Below are 12403 nucleotides of genomic sequence, written 5' to 3' on the forward strand. Positions count from 1 at the left end.
TCTTTTCTTTTCTTTTCATACAGGTCCTTGCTAAATTGCAAAGGCTGGCCTTGAATTTGCAATCCTCCTGCCTCGGCCACCAGAGTTGCTGGGATTACAGGCATGCGCCATGATACCTGGCAACAGGAAATATTTCATGTTTTCTGGAGGTCAGGAATTCAGCAGTAGCTGAGATGGAAAGTTCCAGCTTGAGATGACTCCATGAGGTTACAGTCAACTTGTCAGTTTGGGTCACAGTCATCGAAAGGCTCCACCGGGACTGGAGGACCTAATTCTAAGATGGCATACCCACAGGGCCGATGGTTGGAGACCTCAGTTCCTCAATCTGTGGAGCTCTCCATGAGATGGATGGCTTAGGTGTCTTTGTGACATGTGACTGGCTTCTGCCAGAAAGCGATCCCAGAGCCAGTACGTCACAGCTGCAGTATCTTTTATGATCTGGCTTTCGAAGTTACATGCCTCATATCCACAGCATCTCAATGGTTCCACAGGTCAGTTCTATTCAGGGGATACACAAGGGTGGTGTCACTATCGCACCACGCTATGCTGGGGGCCATCTTGGAAGTGAGCTACTTCAAGGAGAAAAGCCTCTCTGTCATAGGATCTCCAAGCATGGTTGTGCAGGTTTTTCACTATACAAGGAACTCAGTAGATGGGGCAAGTGGAGGACTGCAATCTAGTCCAAACTTGGTAGGTACATTTTTCATAATATGCCTCTCTGTGAGAGATTACATGCACCATTTGTACAAAGCTGCAGCCTGTGCCTCAGCAATCATTTATCAGGATACTTTCAAATATATATAATAGGTAACCCAACTTTAAAAAGAAAAGTATCAATTCATATAAATAAAAGGTTCAAATGGAGGAAGCTTCAGGCATGGCTGCATCTAGGGTCTCAAATCATGTCACGATCTTTCTCTTATCTAACTCTTCTTTCCTTTGAATTGATACAGTTCTGTGTCCACTTTACTCTCCTATAGCTCTCTCATTACCATAGCACCCAGAGGCTCCAATCCGACTGACTCTCAGATTCAGCCCAGATACGCAAAAGCTTTGGGGGAGGCATCTGGAATAAAAAGTTCTCAGCCTAATTCTCTTTCACCCCTCTCTCTTGGACAGTTACTGTGGCCAAGAAGATGACATATCCTCCTCTACTTAGTCTGCAATGTAAGCCCTTCCAAAAAATGGAACTGGCTCAGGTCTACCCATTAATTTACTTACAGTGTTGAAGACTGAACCTGGGGTCTTGTGAATGATAAGCAGGTGCTCTGCCACTACGCTACACAAGATTTTTGAAGACAATTTTCCCAAAGGAATACCCTGGGATGAGACTGGGCAGGCAAAAGACACTGTAGCCCCAGGTCTGCCTCAACTGATGCTGTAGGGAAAGATGCTCTAGGCACAGAGGTGACTGCTTCTTGAGGTGTGGCCAGAGGCCTTGCTGGTACAGCCTCAGATCATAGGTTTGTGACCCAAACTAGGAGTCTTTAACTATTAGAAAAGAGAATTTTGTTTGCAAATGATTTTTACCAACAGTAATGATTTTTACCAATACTAATGAACTGAACAATTTTGCCTTGACTGTGTCCTTCCACCATGATGCTCTGCCCTACCAAAGACCAATGGAGCAACGGAGTTGGCCATCTGTGGACTGAGACCTCTGAAACTATGAGCCCCAAATCAATTCTTCAATCCTCTAAGTTGTTTTGCCAGATATTTTGGTCATCGTGATGAAGACAACCTGGTGATGAAACTATGTTTCACGAAATGGTGAAATTTCAGGACTGGCTTCTCTTAGAATTGAGCTGTCAGTAAACCACATATCTCAGTCCCATTTCTGCCGCTGTAACAGAATATCCGAGGCCAGGCAATTTATAAAGGGAAGAGGTTGATTATTCATGAAGGAAAGGAGACATTACATGGTGAGACAGAGCAAGAATGCTAGAGAGAGCTTGCTTTTATAACAAAGCTCCTTCTATCGTAACACATTGACCCTTAATCCATTCATGGATTCATCCATTCATGAGGACAGAAACCTCAGGACTTAATCACCTCCTAAAAGTTCTACTTCTCAATATTAGTGCACTGGGGAACAAGTTCCTAACCTAGGAAACTCTGGAGGCCATGATTAAATCAGGCTGTATTATCAATATCTACTCCCAGGCTTAAGCATGACTAACCTGATGCTTTGGAGCTGGAGATTTTGTAATCTTTGCCCAATTTAGCAGTTTCAACTGGTTTGGCTGGTTTGGTGTTCCTCTGCTTGAATTGTGGAAAACTTAAAACAATTTTTTTAATGATTTAAGAGATTGACCCCAGGGGTGCTCTACCACTAAACTATATCCCCAGCCCTTTTTATTCTTTATTTTGAGGGTCTAGATAAGTTGCTGAGGCTGACCTCAAACTTGCTATCCTCCCGTCTCAGCCTCCAGAGTAGCTGGGATTACAGGTATACAGCACCACATGGAGAAATTTTGAATAATTTCTTCTCCCGTTAGGGGTTTTATCAATCTAATATGTCATAGTTTTTCAGGATTTCCTGCATCTTTCCTTGCATAGTGATTCCTGCTTTATTTTATGAATCCCTCTGTCTTGAGGCAAAAAAGAGAGAAAAATAAAACACAGAAGACCTGCAGTTCTGGTTCAGACTGGGTAAAGCCTCTCGTTAGCTAAATTCTGCCACCAGATCCAGCTCTCTGCTAGCACCATCTATGGCTCCCTTCTCCTCCTTTAAAGGTCCTTATCTATATGGTAATTACTCAACCAAGCAGGATTTAAGATTCTGCTAAATGCTACATTTTAAAATCTGTCTCTGTGAAATTTTGCAGGAGCTATGGCTTCTATTTTTAAAGGGGCTGATTCTTTCTTTCTTCTGATCATTTTCAAGTGAAATTTGAACTTAATAGAGCAGTTCTGAAAGGCCAGCTGTACCGCGGATTCTTCGCAAGCTGTGTGGAGCTGGGTCAGTGTTTCACAATGTGTGTGTGTGGGGGGGTCACTTCTACTTGTGGTTTATTAGACAACTGTAGGGGACCTAGGAGTGAGCATTTAAAATGATGTTCAACTGAGTATTTGATGTCTTTCAAACCTGTGACGTCTGAATAGTGTTGCTAGGATAAGGTGAAAGCAGAAAGCTATGTTAGCTCAGAACTGATTCATAGAAAAATATTAGTCAACCAAAGTGTTACTGGTATGCAGATATGGTGGAAATCATTTATTTGTTTTTAGCGGTTACTATAATAAATCACTACAAACTTGGGTGGCTTAACATGATATCCAGGGCTGCGGTTGTGGCTCAGTGGTAGAGTGCTTGCCTAGCATGTGTTTGATTCTCATTGGGTTCGATTCTAAGCACTGTATACAAATAAAAACAAAGGTCCATCAACAACTAAACTATATATATATTAAAAAATTCATTTATGCTTTTTTGATTTTAGAGGCCAGAACTTCCAAATCGGTTTCACTGGGCTGAAATCAAGGTGCTAACAGGACCCTGGATCCTCCAAAGGATCTGAGACAGAATCTATTGCTTGCCCCTTCCAGATTCTCTGAAGGCAACCTGTATACCTTGGCCTCTGGTTGTACTGCCCCATTTTGTACCTCTGTGGGCTCACTGCCTCCTGTGCTGGGTATGGTAAAATCTCCCTCTCTCTCCCTTTTATATAAGGATAACAAGCATTGGCATTTAGGACCTACTGGACCAATCCAGGGCAATCTCCCCATCTCAAGATCCTTGACTCAATTGCACACGGCATCTCTGAAGATTTTTAATTTATTTTTATCTTTAAATATTTTTTGGCTGAACAAGGGAACGTAGTCACAAAAATTAGATGAATGCTTTTTGTAGGGAACCACTCTTCTTACCACCGTGGTCCAGGGAGTTTGGAAAGCACCAAATAGATTAAGAAATAAGAAATTTAGCTGAGTATGGTGATGCGCACCTGTAGTCCCAGCTACTCAGGAGGCTGAGGCAGAAGAATTGCTTAAACCGGGCACAGTGGCACACACTTGTAATCCTAGTAGCTCAGGAGGCTGAGGCAGGAGGATCTCAAGTTCAAAGATAGCCTCAGGAATTTAATGAGACCCTGTCTCAAAACTTAAAAAAGGGCTGAGGATGTGGTTCAGTGGTTAAGTGCTCCTAAGTTCAATCTCTGGTATCCATAAAAAAAAACAAAAAAATAAATAAGGATTTCTTGAGCCCAGGAGCTCAGGGCAGACCCAGGCAACATGAGGAGACATTGTTTTAAAGCAAAACAAAATTGAAAAGGAAAAAGAAAATAACAAAGGTGTGTTAGTCAGCTTTTCCATGCTGTGAGCGAAACACCTGAGGAGAACAATTCAGTTCACAGTTTCAGAGATTTTAGTCCATGGTAGGCTGATTCCATGCTCTGGGCCCAAGGTGCGGCAGCACATTTTGGCAGATGGGCCAGGAGGATCGCTGCTCTTCTCATGGAAGAGGAAACACAGAAAGGGGGAAGGGGGCCAGAGTCTCTAAGGTTCTGATTGTCTTTGCAAAGAAAGCACTTCTAGGAGGTAAACCCACTCCTCATAAAGGTGGGATTCTTGGAGATGATTCACTGGTGCCTAAGTTGGTGAGAGACAATCACCTTAGAAAGCATGGATTTTAAATAGCTCAAGTTCAAATGAACACTTTTTTTTTCCCCTACCTAGATCATCACCTTGGGGCTCCATATCAGATTCTCCCTGTATTTATTTAAATTGCTTTTGAAATGTTAATCACCGCATGTTAATAAACAAAGTAATCATCCTCGGTGTTCCTTATGGGTTCTATTTATTAAAGGGAGCAGTTATTATTCATGATTTCACAAGGAAACAGGAGATCTCTAAGCAGGCTAATGTGCTTTTCTTATGAAATTAAGGAAGACATTTTCCTGTTGCATAATCAGTAAATTAGAAATGGGATTATCACATTGCAGGGAAAGGTGCTGGAACAACTTCTCGCTGGATCTGATTAGTGCATTCACAGCGAGTGCTTTCTCTTGGAAGCTTTTCTGGAGGAAGGGCTTATCAAAAGAACTCGGGCACAATTTGGCAAGTTGCACCAAAGTGTGCAAACCCATCGAGTGAGATGCAGGGACCATGTCGTGTACCCCAGATGAGCTTCCGTGAGACCAGGGGCAGCTTCCCACCCCCATGCCCACCGCCTGCCCTCTGCACATCTGCATGGGGGCCTGTTGTTGCACCCACTCCGGTGGCACCAGTGAGTGACATCTCCTTTGGCCAAGCAGACAAGAGCCAACCCAGGGAACCAGAAAGCTCTGGGAGAAGCTTGACAGGCTGCAGCTGGTGAGGAGAAGCAGCAGGGAGCAGGACCTCTAGCTCAGAGCCGGGTCCTGAGGACCTTGTCAGGGAAGCTGGTTCCAAGTGCCCCAAAGGTGTGACCTAATGACCTTTCTTTGGCATGCTCTTCCTGGGCCTCTTTAGGGTAAGAGGTATTGGTTCTGATCCCCAACAAAGGACCCCCATCATTTTTATTCCCTGCTCCTACTTCCTGATGATCCTTGATTTCAATCTCAGCATAGAATCTTTTCACCAAATGGGGTCCTTTAAATAAAAGGTGCCTTGTTCGGGGAGCAAGGAGGGACCTCACTTCTGTAATGGGATTTGTAGTCAAATACAGAAGGGACCTCCCCAAGGAGGTAGCAAGGGCAGAGCTATTAGAGGCCAGGCCCAGAGGCTGGCGAGAGGCAAAGATTTCAATCAGAGCTGGTGGGAGATGTAAGGGGAGGGAGACCTTGGTGACTTATTCACTTTTACTAGTGACCAGTAGTTGGAAGCCATAAAGGAGGGTCCCAGGCTCCATGGGGCATTCGACTTGGTGACCTTAAATTTCTCTTCCAGTCCCTTGAGTCTGATTCTGGGCTTTTAAGTTTCACTTAAGCATTTACTCATGGGCAGAGCCATGGAGTGGACAGAACATGGGCTTTGACATTGGGCAGCCCTGGGTTTAATGCCACCACTCCCAGCTGTGTAGCCTTGGGTCTGTCATTTCTTCAAGCCATTTGTCTTCGTCTACAAAAGGAGATACCATCTCTCTCCTGAGGTTGTAAATAGTTACAGACGGAAGAACATTGGGCCACCTCTCAGTCGGCCAGGGCTGCTACAACAGAAGACCATAGACTCAGTCATTTACAAGCAACAGGAATTTATTTCCATGGTTCTAGAGGCTGGAAAGTTTAAGGTCAAGGCACCAGCAGATTCAGGGTCTAGTGAGGGACTGTCCTTCAGAGATGTGGCCTTGTGTGTGTGTCCTCACATGGTGGAAGGTGCTGGGGGCTCCCTCAAGCTTCCTTTAAAAGGGGTCTAGGTCCAACAGATATATGAAAAAAAATGTCCAATATTGTTAGCAATTAGGGAAATGCAAATTAGAACTGCACTGAGATCTCATCTTACTCCGTTAGAAGGACAGCCATTAATAATATCAACAATAACAAATGTTGGAGAGGATGTGAAGAAAAAGGAACAATGTTACACCATTGGTGGGATTGTAAATGAGTATGACCACTATGGAAATCAGTATGGAGGTTCCTCAAAAGGGTAGGCATGAATCCACCATATGACCCAGCTATACCACTCCTTGGTATTTATCCCGGAGAATTAAATCATACTATAGTGATCCATGCATATCCATGTTGATAATAACACAATGCACAATAGCCAAACTGTGAAACCAATGGTTGAATAGATAAAGAAAATATGGTCTATATACACAATAGAGTTTTATTCAGCTATAAAGAAGAATGAAATTATGTCATTGGCAGGAAAATGGATGGAACTTGAGAACATTATGTTAAGTGAAATAATCTAAACTCAGAAAAATAAAGGTTGTATGTTTTCTCTCTTATATGGAAACTAGAGAAGAAAAAAGGAAAAGAAAGGTGGGGGTGGATCTCATAAAACTGAAAGATGATCAGGAGGGTGGAGGGAGGGGACCAAGGGGAGAGAGGAAGGGAAAGGAGAAATACTAGAGAATGATATTAGTCAAATTGTACTATTATATTATGTGCATGGAAAAATATGTAACAATGAATCCCACCACTATGTACAACTATAATGCATCAATATAAAAGTATAAAAAAGTAAAATAAAAGAATAAAAGGGGTCTAGGTGGCACACACCTGTAATCCCAGTGTCTCAGGAGGCTAAGGCAGGAGGATTGCAAGTTCAAGGCCAGTCTGGACAATTAAGTGAGACCCTGTCTCAAAATAAAAAGGGCTGGGAATGTAGCTCAGGGGTACAGTACCTGTGGGTTCAGTCCCTGGTACTGCATAAAGAAAAAGAAAAGGAAAAAAAGAAAGAAAACAATAACAACAACAAGAACAAAATCACACACACAGACACACACACACACACACACACACACCAAAATAAATAAATGGACCCTAACCCCATTCATGAAACTACAGCCATCATTGTATAATCTTTGCTAAAGGGTTCACCTCTTAATACCATCATACTGGGGATTAGATTTCAGAAACCATAAATTTGGGACATTTGGGCCACAGGTTCCCAAGCACCCCCTGTTGTTGACAAGCAGCTGTCCTCCAGTGACAAAGAGATTAGACCTCCTCCAGCCCACAAGCTTGGCTTTTGCAGGTGGATGCTGCTCAGGCACATCTATGCATCAAGGGTTCTAGAGGCAGAAACCCAACTTGAAGAGCCAGAAGGATTCCAATATTCAGGTGTCCCAAGAGAAATCTCAAGAGAACTTCAAAGAGACCTTGCCACATGGGCCTGAGAGCCTCAGACCACTGAGCTTGTCACACTAGATGCCCTCCTCTTGGCCTCTGGGAGAGACAGAGTTTCTGACTTTGACTTCACCAGGGTGGAAGGTGACCAGGTGTGATGGGAAGGAGCTCCCCCTGGTGGTCATGATCACCATAAAAAGGAGGGGCCGGGTGGGGTTGTTGCTGCCCCCAGGATGTGCTCCTCCCAAGGTTCTGAGCCTGCTCTCCAAGCCTGGTCACCTCTTCTTATTTTTTTTTTTTGAGACAGGGCCTCGATAAGTTGCCCATCCTGGCCCCAAACTTTTGATCCTCCTTCCTCAGCCTCCCAAGTAGCTGGGATTACAGGTGTGTACCACCACCATACCTAGCTCCTTCATGCAAGACCAGAGACCACAAATCAGAGATCTGTAGCCTCCGATATATTTGACCAGCTCAAATATTTTCTTTAAAGAAAAATATATTTCTTGCCAGTACTTAAACATCCTATGTGACATAAAAATTTTAAGTTGGTTAGAGCAGTTTACAAAATAAGCAAAAATCTATGCCCTTACGTGCTCATGGTCTGATGGGGGAATAGGAACTTAAATTCTGAAGCATATGGAGGCTGGGCAAGTCACACCTACGGGAAGTCAGATAATGTTGTTTCATAGGCCACTTAAAGGCCATTGGCTTTTACTTTGAGTGGGTAGGAAGCCGCTGCAGAGTTTTGAGGAAGTCAAGGTCATGATCTTATTTACTGTGTAGCTGGTCAAGGGCAAGGGAAGAACCAGAATGCCCATTAGAAGGCTGTTGTTCTAATTCAGGTGAGAGATGAGGGCACATGTACCAGGATTGTGTTGGTAGAGGTGATTAGAAGTGGCTGCTAATCACCCCCTGCACAAAGAGTCTTCCTCCCCACATTTCTCCTGACTTCTGCTCCCATCCATGCAGAGGTCTCTGAGTTGTAGCCCCTTCCATTCACTAGAAGGAATGGTTCTCCCTCAGCTTCTCCACAGAGGGGTGACCGCCCCTACCCATGTTCTGCAATCTCAGGGGGCCATCCACCAGGACCCAGATTACCAGCTCTGGATCCTCAATGTTTTGAAGACTCAAGCAAATGCTAGACCTCAGTGTGATTGACAGAGAGCTCACAGTCTTGTTAGAATATCTTCTCTCACTCAATGTTGCTAGTGAATGAGGCTCCCAAAGGTTTCTAGGATTTTCTGTGTACTATTCAATTGCCTTAGAATGCAGTTGGCCTTTGTTATCCATAAGGATTGCCTTAGAATGCAGTTGGCCTTTGTTATCCATGAGGGATATGCCCTAAGACCTCAAGAGGATGCCTGAAACCAAGAAGAGGATGGAACCATATATATATTGTTTTTTCTCCTCCTCCTCTTTATATCCTTGTCCTCTCCTCATCTTCCTCCTTCTTCCATTTTTTTTTGGGGGGGGATGCTGGGAATCAAACCCAGGCCATTATGTATGCTAAGCCCTGATTGACTACTCTTTACCATTTCCTCACGAGGTTCCCATAAGCCGTGATCTTAGCCATTTTTGCAAGCAGGCAGTGTCTGTCCCCAGCCACCGCTGTGCGCTCCATCACCTGTGCCCAGGATCATTCTCTTCCTACCCCCCAACACCCCTGAGCCTTTCTCTGGTGCCTCTGCCTGGTGCAGGATTCTTTTTGCAAGTTTGCGTGTGGGGGTGCTGGTCATGAAGAAGCACATGAAACCCACCGTCCTCAGACTCCTGTGCCAATGTATATTTCTGTCTTTAGGCTCTCAGAAAATTTATATTCCCGATCCGCCCTTCAATTGGTAATTACCCAGCGTCTGTTCTTTTTTAAAATCTTTATTATTTTTTATTCTCTCCCAGATGTTGAGTGGAGCTGCAGTGATTTCGGGGTTTTGGGGAGAGGTCCAGCTGCTGGATCTGGGAAGTATCCACGTTTTGTTTCTTTTTCAGTTCTTCAACTTGAATTTATGATGAGGTTTTGATGAATAGCACCCCTTCTCTCAGCCCTGCCCTCTTTGCATGTGTCTGAGTCTGTGATATCTTGGGTTTAATTATGCCGATGTGTCTCTTGCTGGAAATTTATGGGATGACTATTGCCAACAGCCCAGAGGCCAGGATTAGGGATTTGTGATCTAAACATCCTCGGCACTACTCCCCTCCCTATATCCAAAGTGAAATGGGGGAGATTGTTTGTAGCCTGTTAAATTAAAACCCAATCAGGTTGAGAATCTGAGAAAGTCTCAGTCCTGTCGTGAATGGGAATCCAGCATTTGAAGAACCGAGGCAAGGTTAGGGTTCAAGGCTAATGAAGGAGGGGGAGAGGAAAGGAGGACACAGGTGAGTCTGTTTACATCAATAGGACTTTTCAGTTTGAGACTTTGGTTACCCAGAAACTGCAGGCTCTGTCTAACAAACTTGGTTAAATTCACTCACTTCTTGACTTTCCAATTAGATTTTTAGTTCCTAGAACTCAAAAGTTACTCAAGTAGCCTGTGATTCCCAGCAGCTCGGTAAGCTGAGGTAGGAGCATCGAGAGTTCAAAGCCAGCCTCAGAAACTTGGTGAGGCCCTAAGCAACCTTGTGAGACCCTGTCTCTAAATAAAAATACAAAAAAAGGTTGGGGATGTTGGCTCAGTGGTTAAGCACCCCTGGGTTCAATTCCTGGTACCAAAAAAAAAGTTACTCTAATAGTCTCTTGCTATGTTATGAATCACCCCAAAATTCTTGTGGTTTAAAACAACAAGTTATTTTATTATCTCTCATTGTTTCTGCAGGTCAGGAGTTTAGGAAAGTCCCAGTCCATCTGTTCTGGCCACTGGTCTCCTGTTAACTGAGAGTGGCTATAGCAGATGGAGGCTGACTAACCATCTCTCCTCAAGCAGAGGTCTCTCCAGGTAGGGGCACTTGGGCTTCCCCACAGCATGGCAGCCTCCAAGGCAACAGACTTCTTACATGACTGGAGTATTGCAGGGTCAAGTGCTAGCCATATGGTTTGTTACAACCTTTCTGTTCTACCCTTGGTCAGACAGGTGCAAAAGTGCACCTAGCTGGCCATGGTTGCACACACATGTAATCCCAGTTGCTTGGGAAGAAGTGGAGGCCAGAGGATTGCAAGTTCAAGTCCAGTCTGGGTACTTTAGTAAGATCCTATCTCAAAATAAAATTTAAAAGGCCGGGATGTAGCTCAGTGATAGAGTACTTGCCTAGCAGGCAAGTTCCGTCTTCAGTACTAAGAAACAAACAACAAAATAAAAACCACAAAATCTCTCCAAATTTGAAAGGAAAGGACCACAGACTCCAGTTTCTGATAGATGTTGAGGTTACATTATAATAAGAGCTCCCAGGATTGGAGAGCTCATGGTGGCCGGGATGTAGCTCAGTGATAGAGTACTTGCCTAGCAGGCAAGTTCCATCTTCAGTACTAACTCGAGTTAGCCAAATGCACTTTCTCAGCCATGAACATAATTATGTTCAGGTTGACATGACCTGAATGAGGGTTACTGAATTTTTATGTACTCGCCATCAGCAGTGCAGTACAATGTCCAGAAGGATTTTGATGCTGAGAAGCAGCACAGAAGGATGTTGCTTATTTATTAGTTTTATTGAGACCGGGTCTCGCCATGTTGCCCAGGCGGATCTCAAACTCACAAGTTCAAGTGATCCTTCCGTCTCCCCCTCCCAAGCAGCTGAGACCGCAGCATGCGGCAGTACACCCAGCTAAGAGTACTGCATTTAGAGCTGGGTTTAAGACCTCGTTTACGTCCTATCTCTTCCGTTCATCAATTGTGTGACACTGGATATTATTTTATCTTCTAAATTTGTGGAGAGATCTGTAAGTGGAGATAAAATGTACCCCACAGAGTTTCCGTGAGGATTAAATTAGATAATCTATCTTCAAAACTCGAGCCACACCGCTTTCAGCTCCTTTACCTGTGAAATGGGAACAGCACTGTGTCACGGGGTTATGTGTGTTGTGAGGATATTCAAGTGACTCTTGGTGGCAAAGTAACAAAAAGTGAGACTTACCGTAGCTTTCATATGACAGGTATTGCCTTATTCTAGTTAATGAGAAGGCAGGAAATCCTGGGCAGGGTCAATGATATCAGTGATCAAGGCATTGAGTCCAAGTCTGTAAAAGAATCATGAGGTTCTTCCCTCATAGTAACAAGATGGTTGCTTTAGCTCTAAGCATCACATCTTCACACACCAGACTATCCAGAGCATGAAAGGAGAAGAGCTGTTTATCAAGCATCTCTTTTTATCAAGGAGGGAACATTTCTCAGACACCCCACCCATAGATTTCTCTTCCTTTCATTGGCTAGAAATAAGCCATGGTGATCTTTTGCTGGAAAAGAGCTTGGAGAGATGAATAACTAGCATTTCCCAAAACTAACCTAGAGATCTGCCTTCAGCAGCAGGAAAGAATGACTTTGGGGAGACAGAAACACGGGGTTTGCCACTGACCCATTAGTCAATGGGGGTCGTGTTTATTGAGCATTTACGGATTTTTCCTTTCCTTCACATGCACCATCGCATTTTATCCTATTAACAATCCGATGAGGAAGGACTACTTGTTTTAAAATTTTCAAAAATTTATTTTGCAGTCCTGGGGATGAAACTCAAGGTCACTCTACCACTGAGCTACATCTCTAACCCTT

Source organism: Spermophilus citellus (assembly GCF_964194105.1).
Source record: "Spermophilus citellus genome assembly, chromosome: 14".
NCBI classification, from domain to species: domain Eukaryota; kingdom Metazoa; phylum Chordata; class Mammalia; order Rodentia; family Sciuridae; genus Spermophilus; species Spermophilus citellus.